Source organism: Bidens hawaiensis, unplaced genomic scaffold (assembly GCF_021521415.1).
Source record: "Bidens hawaiensis isolate Kalapana, Puna unplaced genomic scaffold, B.hawaiensis_p1.1 tig00012605_1, whole genome shotgun sequence".
Lineage (NCBI taxonomy): Eukaryota > Viridiplantae > Streptophyta > Magnoliopsida > Asterales > Asteraceae > Bidens > Bidens hawaiensis.
In genome coordinates this window covers 15,480-28,866 of record NW_027492035.1, presented here as the reverse complement: position 1 = coordinate 28,866, position 13,387 = coordinate 15,480, and positions in this window count along the sequence as shown.

The window sequence follows — 13,387 nt, the reverse complement described above, 5'->3', positions numbered from 1 at the left end:
GCTACCTAGAAGAGAATAAAATCTACGTGTTAGATGGTTATGGTGTGCACAAAACTGTCTCTGTAACAGAGGGCAAAATGGTCAATTTTGCCATGCTATGGCATATAAGGCTCAGACTGAAGAAACACTAATCGACCCCGGCAGACTACGGATAATCTGGGGGTTAAATAGATGTTTCCCACGAGGGTTAGGTCCGGCAAGATGGTTATTCTTCTGGTGACCTGCAAAACAGACACCGTGAGCTCGTCACTGAGAAGGGGGGGTACCTCCTTGTGACCACCCTCCGGCGTGAGAATCAGACTAGATTGCTCTTGAATATAAGTGTATATTAAGAGAAATAGCTAGAGAGAAGATGATGATACCATTCCAAGGTGTTGGAGTATTTATAGCCGAAGGTCGGTGTTCAAGAAGGTACAGCCGGCTGTATTATATTCCTTTTCTACCAACTGTGGGCTACGCACGTGCCGTGCTGGTGGTTGGTGGGTAGGCAGCGGCTGATAGTGACATGGCCGGCTGTGTACTATTCCTTTTCCACCAACTGCAGGCTATGCACGTGCCACGACAAGGGTTGGTGAGTAGGCAGCGGCTGATAGTGACATTAAGTACTAGAGCGTGCTGCTCGTCGTACTGTTGTCAGTGAGCTGTCGCAGCTTTGGTCAAATCTTTTGTCCATACCTTGGCAGGTATAGTTCAAAAGATCCTCCAGTAGCGTACGGAGTGGCTCATTTGGGCGGGAGTTTTCCCGGCTTTGGGCGGGAGTATTCCCGGCTTGCTCATTCCCTCTTCAGGTGACATTACTGAATTATTTGAGAGTTAGTGCCTTGTGCGTGTAGCCTTGCTGTGCGGGTAGCCTTCCCTGATGGCTAGTATCCGTAGCTGCGGGAACAGGCGGAGTACGTCACCATTGGGAGGCTTTTCCTGCGGGAACAGCTTGCGTACTGCGCGTAAGGACGTCGAGTCTCTGAGCATGGTTGGTCCTGCGGATCCAGTTGGTCTTTGCGCAGACGTCCCTCTAAGGTGAGTCTTGCAAGTTCAACTGCGCAGACGTCTCTCTTCGAGGTGAGTCTTGCGGGTCCAACTGCGCAGACGTCCCTGTTTAAGGTGAGTCTTGCGGGTCCAACCGCGCAGGCGTTCCTGTTGAAGGTGAGTCTTGCGGGTCCAACTGGGCTCTGCTGGGACCTACCTCTTCAAGTACCCCCAGTCCAATGTTCTTCTCATGAATTGTTAATAAGTGAGGTGAACTTTTGGACTTAAGCAAGGGGTTTTGAAAAGGGTTTAGTTTTAAGGTTTTCCATGGGGATTCATCCCGCGGAAGTCCTAATGTCACGTGCAGAAATTCCCGACTTTTCTGCTTGATCTTTGGGTATGATGCGGGTAGGTCTGTAACCTCCTCGCAAGTCAGGAGCGTTGAGTTCCACTTGTGTAGATTCTCCATGAGGTTTTGGTAGTTTTAAACATAGTGATCAATTATGTTAAACAACCAATTCCATCTTGGAGCTTCAAACAATCTAGTTCTCAACGTTCCCGCAACGCGGGGATGTTATTTCCGTTTCCGTAAGCATGGCCCAGAAGATCCTTCTTGGTTTCAATTCCCTGCGAGTGCTAAGTATGTGAAGGGTTTTGCCTTGACACTGTACCCGCACTCGTCTTATAGTTACTTTACTTCCAAGGTATTGTTGGCTTCAATTCCCTGCAGGTGCTAAGTATGTGAAGGGTTTTGCCTTGACACTGTACCCGCACCTGTCTTATAGTTACTTGGTTGCCAAGGTATTCTTGGCTTCAATTCCCTGCATGTGCTAAGTATGTGAAGGGTTTTGCCTTGACACTGTACCCGCACCTGTCTTATAGTTACTTGGTTGCCAAGGTAAGGGGGTGTATTCCCGCTTACTTTTGAATCTTTTTGACTTGCGTTGTAAACGTTATATGACTTGCTCATGCATATTTTAGTTTAACTTAGCAATTTTCCAAGTGTTTTGAGTAAGTTAACCGTTCGACGCGCGGTTGTCAATAGGTTAGTGCAGTTTTCTCTATCATGATTGTGCGGGTAGGACCGTCACTTTCATTTAGTGGGATGACCAATCTTCACCTATAACTGACCTCCATGAAGGTTTGCCGTTTTTTGTGTTTATGCGGGTTTTGCCGCCGTCCACACGCAACGACTTCCCCACTTATTTATGCGGTGAATACCGGCATATCAGTGTTTTGAATAAGTTAAACCTTTCGACGCGCGGTTGTCAATAGGTTATTAATGTTCAGTTTCCTCTATCATGATTGTGCGGGTAGGACCGTCACTTTCATTTAGTGGGATGACCAAACTTTACCTATAACTGACCTGCGTGAAGGTTGTCATCTCTTACAAATTTTTGCCGTTTTTTGTGTTTATGCGGGTTTTGCCGCCGTCCACACGCAACGACTTACTTCCCCACTTATTTATGCGGTGAATACCGGCATATCAGTCTGGAAAGTTCGTAAGTATAAATGTAAGACCATCAGCGTCAATGTGGTAAGGAGAATCATTCCCATTAGAAGTGGCTCTGGGCCTTTTCTTTACAAGTTTGGAATTGATCTACATGCAACCTGTGTAATTGAACTCCCTTCCATGTTCTTGGGATGGGGGTGTCGTCGAGCCTTTCGAGCCGATATTCACCTGGTTCGGAATCTCGTTGTTTACGCACTATGTAGTCTCCAACATTGAAGCTGCAGTTTCATTCGTGTTTTCCCCAAATGGGGTTCTACAATCATTAGCCTGCTCAGCATTCATTACGCCACGAGGTGCGTGAGTTTCCCCCCGCGTTCCTTGGTTTGAAGGTTTCTTCGAAATTCCTCGGTTGGAAGTCCGTTTCCTTACGCTTCCCTTTCGCCCTATGGCGAGGGTTTGCGTCGGTGTCGGATTCCTCCCGATCATCGTCCGAGTACTCGCACTCACTGCTCATGTTGAGCTGTTGTCGAGTGCTTCCAAATTCGTCAGCCTGTTGGATGGAACGTAAGCGTTCGTCTAACTCAGCTTGGAATTCCTTCTGACGAGCTTCCGCCCACGCTTTAACTTGTTCAAGTGTTTGGCGGGGGAGCCTCGTCTGTTGTCTTTCCACCTGGGTATCAATGAATCCCAGGGGATGATTGTTTACTGCACTTGCCCCGGCTTGGGTAACCGGGGTAGTGTTCGTAAAATTTACTGCACTTGCCCCGGCTTGAGTAACCGGGGTAGTGTTCGTAAAATTTGTGTACTCGCCGGTGTTCCTCCCAGTAGCTGGGGTTGTGATTACCGGGGTTTCTTGGTCACTCGCTGGCCTCGGGACCGGAGTAACGTTAACCATCTTTCCAGAAGTTTTGAAAAACTGAAAAAGAATAAGTTCTAGCTTTTATGCAAGGATGGCGCCAATGAAGAAACACTAATCGACCCCGGCAGACTACGGATAATCTGGGGGTTAAATAGATGTTTCCCACGAGGGTTAGGTCCGGCAAGATGGTTATTCTTCTGGTGACCTGCAAAACAGACACCGTGAGCTCGTTACTGAGAAGGGGGGGTACCTCCTTGTGACCACCCTCCGGCGTGAGAATCAGACTAGATTGCTCTTGAATATAAGTGTATATTAAGAGAAATAGCTAGAGAGAAGATGATGATACCATTCCAAGGTGTTGGAGTATTTATAGCCGAAGGTCGGTGTTCAATAAGGTACAGCCGGCTGCATTATATTCCTTTTCTACCAACTGTGGGCTACGCACGTGCCGTGCTGGTGGTTGGTGGGTAGGCAGCGGCTGATAGTGACATGGCCGGCTGTGTACTATTCCTTTTCCACCAACTGCAGGCTATGCACGTGCCACGACAAGGGTTGGTGAGTAGGCAGCGGCTGATAGTGACATTAAGTACTAGAGCGTGCTGCTCGTCGTACTGTTGTCAGTGAGCTGTCGCAGCTTTGGTTAAATCTTTTGTCCATACCTTGGCAGATATAGTACAAAAGATCCTCCAGTAGCGTACGGAGTGGCTCATTTGGGCGGGAGTTTTCCCGGCTTTGGGCGGGAGTATTCCCGGCTTGCTCATTCCCTCTTCAGGTGACATTACTGAATTATTTGAGAGTTAGTGCCTTGTGCGTGTAGCCTTGCTGTGCGGGTAGCCTTCCCTGATGGCTAGTATCCGTAGCTGCGGGAACAGGCGGAGTACGTCACCATTGGGAGGCTTTTCCTGCGGGAACAGCTTGCGTACTGCGCGTAAGGACGTCACGTCTCTGAGCATGGAGGCCTACTAAGAGTGTGTCTATAGGTGAAGCTTTTTATTTTCTTTTCGTTACAGATAATTACTCTAAGAAAGTGTGGATGGATATTCTTAAGCATACCGTGGCATTCGTTAAAATCCGTTTTTGAAAATCGACTCTTTTAAAAAAAGTTATTTATTTATTTTGTCATCTTGAGCCTCAACCTCGTTTACATTCGTTAATATCACTCGTTGAACTAAACACGTCCGGTTCAATTGCTTAAGCCACTTTACTTTTCATTTCATTTATGCTTATAATTTACAAGCAAGTATTCATATCCCCCTTTTTTCCAATTTACAAACAAGCCACTTAAGCCTTGTTTATATTTTCGATCTGTTTTATTTTACTTTATTTTATTTTTATTCATCTTATTTTTATTTAATTTTATTTCAATTTTTTAATGTCTTTTACTTGTTTAGTTATTATTATTTTTTTTGTAGCCACTTTGTGTATGTGTGTTATTTTTTATATATTTTTTTTGGTTTATTCATTATTTAGTTCATTTTCATTTCATGTATATGCGGTGCCCGTGATTCTTTTGTTTGAGTGTTCCTTGCAGTAATTCCTATGGAGCAGCACTATTGGAGATTATTGTGAAGGATACCATTATGATAACAAGAATTATCACATGGAGATTTGGTGCGAGATATGTGGGGAACCTCATCACACACATGATTGTTATTATTCAACGAGGTGTCCCACCGATTTTAATGAAGAACCTTGCCCTTATTCACAACCATTTAAGGGCCCCAACACACCACCTTCCCAACTCGAGCTTAGCCCGGGATTTCTAGAATATTGGGAACAAAGAATGAAATGTTGGGACGCGATGCTCGACAAGGGGATACAAGATGTTGGGATACCACTACCGATGCTCGATACTCGTGAATATGAGGAACAACTCTGTAGCAAACCACAAAGTGTACATCTGTCACACACAGAATATTAATAACAACAAAATCATTTCACTATTTTCGCTTTTCAAAAATTATTTAGAATATTGAAACCTAGAATATTGTTTTCAAAAGTTATTTACACAATTTAAATATTATATTATATTAACTTAATAATTTTATTTTTATACAAATAAATCGAATTGAGATTATGTTAGTTTTACCTGTTGGATAGTACATAACTAAAGTGATTATTATGGTTTATATTAAAATAATAAAGCTATTCATAATTTTTTTTAAAATAAATTACAGTTATAATATTTATTATTAAAATATGTTATAAAAATTCATTTAGATTCACATCTTAATTATAATGTAACATAATAGAAATATTTATTATTTTTATTTTTATTATTTGTAATTTAATCATGCTCCACATTACATTTCAAGGATATTCCCTTTTCACATTAATTTAGAAAAAATAGTTAATCTGGTTAAAAGTCATTTACCATGCTTCCATAAAATTCGAAATCTTTGCTTCTTGTTCTTTTTTTTCCTATAAGTTGTTAATATACACACACACACACACATATATATATATATGTATGTATGTATGTATCCATTAATTAAATGTTTCAGCAACTTTCAATAATATTAACTAATAAAGCGGGATTAATATTCAAAATTTAAACACTCTAATACAATACTTTCAACTATTGTAAATAAGAATCACTACCTTCACTTTATGGAACTTCAAATTTTATAATATTCTGCTAACTTAGAATAATCACCGTTATTTGAACATGACTTTAAGGTTAGTGTGTTTTTGTCATTTTCCTGGCAATTACATTCATATGAAATGAACAAATCATTTTGTTATATTTTAAATTTCATATGCGGCTTGATTATACAATTGTTAATTGTAAAATATAAAATCAATTAAAAATTTGTCACACACAGAATATTAATGACAACAAATTTATCATGATCAATGAATTTTAATTTCTTAAGATTCTAAGGATAATTGTATCATTAAAGTTCAGGCAATTTGGTTTTTGAGAAAATAAGGTTTTCTGGATAAACATGAGCAAATGATCTCTAATGACATCATATCAATTGGTTAAAATGTATGATATTTTATGTGTATAAATATTTTTTTGTTAGTTTCATAGATACATTATCATTTATCTAGGGTTGGTATGTACTTAAAGAACCTTACTTGTCACACGAAAGAGTTATAAGCAGGCCTATATGTAACCTTATCAAGAGTTACAAGTAGACATGAACTAAACATTTTGATTTTTGATAAATATTGTATACCGACCAATACAATCACAAATGTAGTGTACAAGGAAGGTTTTACTTATTTGTAACATATTTTTGTAATCTTAGTTATGAAATTTCTTTAATTTTAATATAAATTATAATTGTATTAGCAATATATGATCATTTTGTTGACTGTATTTCACTTAATGGTTAATGTTTAAAATTTTCATCAACTACCCCGTGTAATACACGGGCCTCAAACTAGTATATTATATATTACATTAATTTCATCATCAACCCAACCTCATCTCCCCAACCCTAGACTTGTCGCCTGCTATAACCATCAAGTAGAGGAGATGTAAATGAATGAATTATCCAACGGATTTGATCAAAACACCATTATTATCTCCAGCGGGAATCAAGTATCACTTATAAACACCACCGCCACCACCACTAAGAAACGCCTTAAAACCTCCCTCCGCGATTCTCCAAAAACATAGTCAACTGAACAATATTCGACCACCGCCGCAGCCACGTCTAGTTCGCCACCCAACACGACTGTCTCAAAACCAAACCAAACCTTCCCTCATTCTTGAAGTTTTCAACTCGACCCAAATCCTAGTTCAAGAAATTCAGTTTGGTCTTGTTCGGTTAGCCCTTCAATTTCCTCTCCGGTTTGCTTCAATTGTAGGGGTAGTTTAGGGTAGCTAATTCCTAGCGGTGAGAGAAAAGTGGTGTGGTGTAGGTTGAACGACAATGGTAGTAGAGGACTGGAGGTAGGCAGTGGATTTTGAAAAAGATGGGTTGAGGTGGGTGTTGAAGAATGCATGGTGTGAGGGTGGGACCACATAAACTCATTTCCTAAGCACGAGAAGGCGTGTGTTGAGAATCAACACGTCTTCATTCCTTTTGCTTTCGATACATTTGGGTCTCTTGCCCCGGATGCTGCTATGTTTCTGAAAAGAGTTCAGTGGGTCGTGCACAGTAACTCAACGACACCGAAGAACGATAACTTTGTTTTCAGTAGGATATGTTTTGCTATTAAAAGGGGGTAGCGATGCAGCTTGTTGCCTGCTTACTTGCCTCTTTATTGTAATTGGTTCCTTTTATATTTCTATGATCTTATGTAAAAAAAATTATTGTTTTAAGTAAAAGTGTAATTACCATTTTTCCCATCATGTGTTAATCACATGCAACCACTTAACGGAAGATTTGGATGATAGCTAGTCAAAAAGACAAAATTTGAAGGATCTGATCCGTAAATTAGCTATGCTTAAAGGATATAATTTGCAATTCTGTCTGTATGGTTCTCTTTATTACTCACATATAAGTCAAGCTAAACTAGAACCAAGCGCAATCAAATGTGTAATCAGTGTTTTAAAAACCGGTTCAAACCAGCTGGTTGAACCTGTTAAACCGGATTTCGCACAGCAAGCCGGTATTTTTGGCCGGTTTGCTAGAACGTCGTACCAGCGGTTTTTTTCTAAAATACTGGTTTTATATCCAAGAAATTTTTGATATTTGCGACCCATATTTTATCAAAATTACTTTTAACCCAACAATTAATATTCAAACATGTAAACTTTAGGACTCTTTTTTTAAAATTGAGTGTGTTTGTATTTTTTTTAATATAAATTAACTTTTAGATTATTTTTTGTTATGAAATAATTTACTTTTGGGCTATTTTTGGAGTTAAAGTTGTATTTATAGGAAATTATAAGGTAAGCTATCCAACCGGTTGAACCTCCCGGTTTAACCGGTTGTACCATTTTTTAGCCCAATCCGGTATGAGTAAAAAACCGGTTTTTAAAACATTGTGTGTAATGATTGAATATCCAAATAGTGTAAAAGGTTACTGATGTGCTTGAATTTACACGTCTTTATTGCACGTTTTTACCCTCGCTTTGTAGTCATTTATTTGAAAACTCATTTGATTAAACACATAATGCCTCCATTGTGAATTTTTGACTCTTTAGATATGGATAAATGTAAAACAATTTGTAAAAGATAGGGCATATTCATATTACCAGTTCTTTAATAACGCGGTATATCTAACACTTATTTTCCACAACAAATGATCAATGATGATCGAAAAAGATGATTCCAGTGATGTACATAATCATCATGCCCAGGGGCGGACCCACATAGTATGGATCGGGGTCCCGGAACACCAATGTTTTTCCGAAATTTCTTAGAAGTGCTATATTAAATTTTTTTAAGGACCCCATAAGAAATAATATTTGGAACCCATAGCATTATCATTGGTGTGGTATAGTGAAAAGTTCCTTGTTTGACCTTCCAAAGGTAGCCGGTTCAAGCCTGCAAGGCTCCGCTTTTTGTTGTTATTTTTCTTTCAATTTTATTACTTCTTAATATTAGTTAGTTAGGTTTGAACTCACTTTGCAGCCATTTGTTATGTACTGATTAGGATCCCATATTCTCCACAATTTAATTTAGCATGTGTCCTTATTCATTTCCTAATTCCTAATTCCTAGGTGTAGTTAATTGTTATTCTTGTTTACGTAAGTTTGTAAGAAAGAGGGTTACTGGGGGTTTAACCCATTAAGTCCATGTTATCCTACCTCTTAGTTTGTAAGCCTTTTGTCGAAGCATGAAATGAATCTGACCTGATCCAAGACGATGTTTCCACGGATTTTCGAGATGAACGAACCACGTCTTGATCTTCTTCATCAGCTGCTGGTGACCTGTGATGGCTTTTGGGGGTGTGGAGGTGACTGCTAAGAAATCCTAAGATCTCTTGTTTACAGACACAAAAAAGTGGTGGTGACTCTTATTGAGCATGACCCCTCAATAAGGAGGTGGAGACCTCCTTATATAGAGAGTCTCATGGCCACCATCATGGTACCCTAATGGGCCTAGCCCAGTTAGGGTTACCTCCACAAAACCCCATCAGCCCAATAACATTGTATTAGTCCATATAATAAAATAACCCAAACATGATAAATTTAGGGTCGTAAAACCGGGTTTAGTACCATACCCCTACAAGCCCCCCCAAGTCCAGTGTTGCTCCTGGACGCGCAAGCGTCTAGGTGGAGCGCTGGACTTTATGAGGGGTGTTAGGCTATGAGGCGGTTTTTTCCCTGTTCTTTGGCATTGTCTTTATTGTCTTTGAGTTTTGGGAGGTTTTCTTCATGATGGTGACGAGCTGTAAAAATAATGAAGCTTGCGCGTGGGCGGCTTACGAGCTATAATAATAGAGCTTGCGCGAGTTGCGGCTAATGAGCTATAATAATAATGAAGCTTGCGCGTGAGGCGACTTACGAGCTATAAGAATAATAAAGCTTGCGCGTGAGGCGACTTACGAGCTATAAGAATAACAACAGCTTGCGCGCGAGGCGTCTTATGAGCTGTATGAATAATAAAATCTTGCACGCGAGGCGTCTTACGAGCTATAAGAATAATAACAGCTTGCGCGCGAGGCGTCTTATGAGCTGTATGAATAATAAAGCCTGCGCGCGAGGCGTCTTACGAGCTATAAGAATAATAACAGCTTGCGCGCGAGGCGTCTTATGAGCTGTATGAATAATAAAGCTTGCGCGCGAGGCGTCTTATGAGCTGTATGAATAATAAAAGCTTGCGCGCGAGGCGTCTTACGAGCTATAAGAATAATAACAGCTTGCGCGCGAGGCGTCTTATGAGCTGTGTGAATAATAAAGCATGCGCGTGAGGCGACTTACGGGCTGTAAGAATAATGACGCTTGCGCGTGAGGCGGCTTACGAGCTATAATAATAGAGCTTGCGCGCGAGGCGTCTTACGAGCTAAAAGAATAATAACAGCTTGCGCGCGAGGCGTCTTATGAGCTGTATGAATAATAGAGCCTGCGCGTGAGGCGACTTACGGGCTGTAAGAATAATGAAGCTTGCGCGTGAGGCGGCTTACGAGCTATAATAATAGAGCTTGCGCGCGAGGCGTCTTACGAGCTAAAAGAATAATAACAGCTTGCGCGCGAGGCGTCTTATGAGCTGTATGAATAATAGAGCCTGCGCGTGAGGCGACTTACGGGCTGTAAGAATAATGAAGCTTGCGCGTGAGGCGGCTTACGAGCTATAATAATAGAGCTTGCGCGCGAGGCGTCTTACGAGCTAAAAGAATAATAACAGCTTGCGCGCGAGGCGTCTTATGAGCTGTATGAATAATAAAAGCTTGCGCGCGAGGCGTCTTACGAGCTAGAAGAATAATAACAGCTTGCGCGCGAGGCGTCTTATGAGCTGTATGAATAATAAAGCCTGCGCGTGAGGCGACTTACGGGCTGTAAGAATAATGAAGGTGCGCGTGAGGCGGCTTACGAGCTATAATAATAGAGCTTGCGCGCGAGGCGTCTTACGAGCTGTAATAATAGTAACAGCTTGCGCGCGAGGCGTCTTATGAGCTGTAAGAATAATAACAGCTTGCGCGCGAGGCGTCTTATGAGCTGTATGAATAATAAAGCTTGCGCGCGAGGCGTCTTACGAGCTATAAGAATAATGACAGCTTGCGCGCGAGGCGTCTTATGAGCTGTAATAATAATAACAGCTTGCGCGCGAGGCGTCTTATGAGCTGTATGAATAATAAAGCTTGCGCGCGAGGCGTCTTACGAGCTACTTTATGTCCCGCGCCACGCGCAGATGTTGCATGCGCGTGCGCGTAGACTTTGGTTTTGTGTTATACGCCACGCGCAGATGTTGCATGCGCGTGCGCGTAGGCTTTATGTCCCGCGCCGCGCGCAGATGTTTTATGCGCGTGCGCGTAGACAGTGATATGTGTGAGCATGTGATGTGTAAGCATGTGTAATATGCGTGAGCATATGTGATGCGTGAGCATATGTGGTGCATGAGCATGTGGTATGAGGACTCCCAACCCTTAAGTTTGGCGCGTGTCCATATGGGATATTATGAGGATTCTCAACCTTGAAGTTTGGCGCGTAGCCATATGGGATATTATGAGGATTCCCAACCTTGAAGTTTGGCGCGTAGCCATATGGGATATTATGAGGATTCCCAACCTTGAAGTTTGGCGCGTAGCCATGTAGGATATTATGAGGATTCCCAACCTTGAAGTTTGGCGCGTAGCCATATGGGATATTATGAGGATTCCCAACCTTGAAGTTTGGCGCGTAGCCATATGGGATATTATGAGGATTCCCATCCTTGAAGTTTGGCGCGTAGCCATATGGGATATGAGGATTCCTAACCTTGAAGTTTGGCGCGAGGCCATATGGGATATTATGAGGATTCCCAACCTTGAAGTTTGGCGCGTAGCCATATGGGATATTATGAGGATTCCCAACCTTTAAGTTTGGCGCGAGGCCATATGGGATATTATGAGGATTCCCAACCTTTGAAGTTTGGCGCGTAGCCATATGGGATATTATGAGGATTCCCAACCTTTGAAGTTTGGCGCGTAGCCATATGGGATATTATGAGGATTCCCAACCTTTAAGTTTGGCGCGTAGCCATATGGGATATTATGAGGATTCCCAACCTTTAAGTTTGGCGCGTAGCCATATGGGATATTATGAGTATTCCCAACCTTTGAAGTTTGGCGCGTAGCCATATGGGATATTATGAGGATTCCCAACCTTTAAGTTTGGCGCGAGGCCTGATGCGCGCATGCACAGCGATGGAGTGGTGACTCGTGAGTGCGCGTGCACGGCGGAGGTCTCTTGCGCAAAACCCAGATGGTGGTTTCCGCGGCGGCACATGCACGGCTGCGGAGTGAGAATCCGCGGGCGCGCATACATGGCGGCGGAAGTCTGGTAATTTCTGGATCTGCAATTTTAGAGTCAGATCTGCAACTTTAGACCTAAAATCCAGGTCTGTAATCTAGACCTAGATAGATCTGAAGCTCGGAGCAGATTTAAAACCATCACAGATCCGGAGACCTGATCATTCGAATCAGGCCGTTTCTTTTTGCCCAGATCTGGAAGCCTCTTTTTAGACCTATGGATCTTTTTGAGCTTTAATAGAACAAGCCTTGAAGCCTTTTTCTGTAAACTTCCAGATCTGGGTTTTTCCTGGGAGAGATCCGACAGCCGAGATGAAGATCGAAGGGTAGTTCGTTGCCGTCCCACGGATGGCGCCAATGTCGAAGCATGAAATGAATCTGACCTGATCCAAGACGATGTTTCCACGGATTTTCGAGGTGAACGAACCACGTCTTGATCTTCTTCATCAGCTGCTGGTGACCTGTGATGGCTTTTGGGGGTGTGGAGGTGACTGCTAAGAAATCCTAAGATCTCTTGTTTACAGACACAAAAAAGTGGTGGTGGCTCTTATTGAGCATGACCCCTCAATAAGGAGGTGGAGACCTCCTTATATAGAGAGTCTCATGGCCACCATCATGGTACCCTAATGGGCCTAGCCCAGTTAGGGTTACCTCCACAAAACCCCCTCAGCCCAATAACATTGTATTAGTCCATATAATAAAATAAGCCAAACATGATAAATTTAGGGTCGTAAAACCGAGTTTAGTACCATACCCCTACACCTTTAAAAAGGTAGAAGAATTAAGTTCATGTTCTTTTATTTAGTTCCTCCTTAAATTCTTTTGTCCAGTGATTAACCTATTGGAACCTCAACACCATTCCAACACAGTAACAAACACACACACATCTCAGGTTCTCAGGCCTCAACCAACACTAACACAAACACGCCCCCTCTCCGAGTCTCCATCCGGCCTCAGTTCTCTCGGCTGGCCTCCACCCCTCTTAGCTCTTATCCCTCTCACCCGCCCTCTGACTTTGTCTCATACAAAAGATCATTTTAGGGCTAATATTGATTGATTTTATATTGGTAATCAACACAAGAATTATTTTGTATGTTTTATTATCAAGTTGTTAGATTGTGACGTAGTTTTGTAAAAACGTAGTTTTGTAAAAACTTGAATTTAGAGCTAATTATGCAAGGATTGTTTGTGTGTGTGTGTGTGTGTTTTATTATTATGTTTCTCGCATAGACCCGACCAACGACCACCCCGAA